The 2,965-nt window shown below is 37.9% G+C and overlaps 1 long non-coding RNA gene across 1 annotated transcript; it reads left to right on the top strand.

Moving 5' to 3' along the window:
- The first annotated feature begins 570 nt into the window (after positions 1-570).
- LOC106003215 lies at positions 571-2,035 on the top strand. The gene is made up of 3 exons (XR_001175987.1): positions 571-757; positions 891-987; positions 1,547-2,035. It is a non-coding gene; the product is annotated as an uncharacterized LOC106003215 (long non-coding RNA).
- The last annotated feature ends 930 nt before the right edge of the window (positions 2,036-2,965 follow it).

Raw genomic sequence — 2,965 nt, 5'->3', positions numbered from 1 at the left:
CATTGCATGTTTATAGATATCAGGTGGGAAAGAAAGGTACTATATTAGGATCCTCAGAGATTCACAATCTACAACACAGTAGGCATGCTGTTGACTAGCTGTCCCATCAGCAACCTTCTCTACAGATGACTCAGATGTAAGATGATTTTTTTTTTCAGGGCCAAAGCATTCTCCTTTAGATTTTTCAATCAAGGTTGATATTCAATCACTTGAGTCACACCTCCACTTCTGGCATTTTGCTGGCTAATTAAAGGTAAAACTTCCATGGAATTTTTTCTGGACTAGCTTTGAACCTTAATCCTCAGATCTCAGCCTATTTTGATTACAGGTGGAAGCCACCAGAACCAGACTTGATTGTTACAATTCTTGTACTGGAAGTCTTCTACAGGAGGATTTCCCTCTGGTAGGATCTTCAGTCTTCTACTTGTAAGTAGAAGACTCAGAAGCGTCTTTAACAAGTTATACTCTCTAAATCCCAATCACAAAGTCCTAGGGGATAGAGTTTAATGTGTCTCTTTGATGATGTTTATGGGTAAGTTGTGCTTGTCCATAGTGCTATCCAGAGAAAAAAACAATATCATATCTGAACCATGATGGGGCAGATTATTGTGTAAAGTTTGGCAGAAAATGATTGGCTTCTTTACTACATGGCAGGCCCCTGGACATGACCAAGTTGGAAGTATCCACCTTACCAAGAATGGGCTTTCCAGAACTCACTTAAAAGCAAAATATTTCAACTGAAAATCAGAACTTGAAGGTAAAATGGCTTTTTTCATAATGGTATATTTTCATTATATTCTAGGTAAAATAAGATTGGTTGAAAGATTTCGAGTGACAACTTCTGTTTCTAGAAAGATGGAGTGCAAATATTCTTCCTGTTTTCCACTAAGGACAACTCAAAAACTGAGCCATGATATGTAAAGTGAGCATAGGAAGATACTGGAAGAAAGGGAGATGGCAGTAAACTGACTGAGGAATAATACCAGGGTGAGTTCCTTCAGATTTCTTTGCCTCAGGTTTCCTGGACCTGTGGCAGTAAAAGGCAGTAACTCAGAAATATCTAAGGCCCAGACACAAAATGTCCCCCAACAAAACTCTGACCTGTCTATCCAACGGACCAGAAAACAGGGAGACATGCAAGGCAAAAAGCCTTTATTCAGTAACCAATCTACCAATGGCAAAACAACACAGAGACCATGGTCTCAGCCCCATTTCCGCCAGCAGAGTGGGATCCTAGAGTTCTCTACTTGCCAGGGTTTTGCAAGGCAGTCCCTCAGCCCCCTTCTAGGATTAGAAAGCCAAGTGGAGCTTGAACTTCCTGCCATTTTGAAATCTCTGCCTATAAAACAGGTACTCCCTTTTACAATAACACACCTCTTAAATGAATGCTTTTCAGAAGCAGAATGTGATCCTATTTTCTTTTTGAATCAAGAGGAGTTCTGGGCAAAGACCTTGCTATCCTGTTGACACCCCTTCCCCAGTGACTCTCCCTCCACAATGTGAATGGAGATGGTGCAGGGAGCCAGAATACCTTTCTTCTTGGCAGGAAGAAGAGATTTGGAAGTAGGAGGCTCCTGCTTCCATTTGGCACTGCCACAGACTCCCTCATCCTGCTGGAGAAAGCCAGTTAAAACAGAAGGATCAAACAGTATCAGAGTCTTACAATATGAAAGGACCAAGTGACCTTAAAAATAAAAAACACTCATCACAAGCATTTCCATTATGCAACTATTAAAAATATAAATCAGGAGAAATATCAATAAATGCTCATGTGACAGTGTTTAATCTTACAAATGACTTAGATTGGTGGGAAATGTAAGAGATTGTAGTTACTGGCTATTAATTTCAATCTCAGAAGTCTTGCCAGAGATGAGTACACAAAGCTTTACGAATATTGTGCACTGAGCCTGACATTGTGGTAAACCTATATATATATATATATATATAATAGAACCCTGTGAATGAAGCTTGGAAGGAGACTGACATGAAGGTAACAAAATCACCAGAACATGAACTAATGGCTTTGATTTATGGAATTAAAACATCAGATGCAAATGAAACCCACATATTTGAATTTTTTCTTAAAATACTAGGAAAACATTATCAGAGGGAGAAAAGTTTTTAGCTATTAATAGAGCAGGTTCTATGTTCTAAGGTATTTTGTTCTATTGCCCATTGAATTAAAAAATTTTAAATGCTTTTTACAAATTTTAAATCCTCAGCTAAGCCTCTAACAAAAAGCAGTGCTCAATAAATACCTGACTTGCATTCTTTTTCCTGTATCCAAAAGTGGCAGCAATATTGAGGATCTATAGTTAGTACAGCATAGGGAAGATTCTAATCTTGAATGTTTTGGTATTTAACATAGGCTAAGGCAGATGGTATTTTGAGCCTCTATTTTGTTTCATTCTGAAATTACAGTAGAAAAATGAATTAGATTATTCTTGTCAATACTATATATTTTAATTTTTACTTTAAAAATATGGATGGTGGGCTGGGAATGTAGCTTAGTGGCAGAGTACTTGCCTAGCATATATGAATCCTAGGTTCACTTCCTCAGTACTACATAAACAGAAAAAGCCAGAAGTAGTGCTTTGGCTCTCAAGTGGTAGAGTGCTAGCTTTGAGCAAAAGAAGCTCAGGGACAGTGCCTAGGTCCCCGAGTTCAAGCCCCAGGACTGGCAAAATAAATCAATACATAAATAAAAATTTAAAATCTGGATGATGAGTCGGCTCTGTGTATGTATGAGGAGAGACAGACAGAAAGAGAGAAACAATGTCTTTCTGATATTCCACGGATGTTCTCACATATTTTGAAGAAATTTAATAGAAAGAAAGCTCTATCAAGTACTTAATTCATTTTGTGTTCTCCTGTCCCAAGTCTGACATTCATTAACATCCACATTTCTGTAAGAATATGAAGAGTGATTTATTTGCTTAAATTACTTGACCAAGTTTTCCTTCTC

The sequence above is a fragment of the Dipodomys ordii genome, unplaced genomic scaffold (assembly GCF_000151885.1).
Source record: "Dipodomys ordii isolate 6190 unplaced genomic scaffold, Dord_2.0 Scaffold1, whole genome shotgun sequence".
Taxonomy (NCBI): domain Eukaryota; kingdom Metazoa; phylum Chordata; class Mammalia; order Rodentia; family Heteromyidae; genus Dipodomys; species Dipodomys ordii.
The sequence above is the reverse complement of the archived record's forward strand: the minus strand, read 5'-3'. Positions and strand labels throughout refer to the sequence as shown.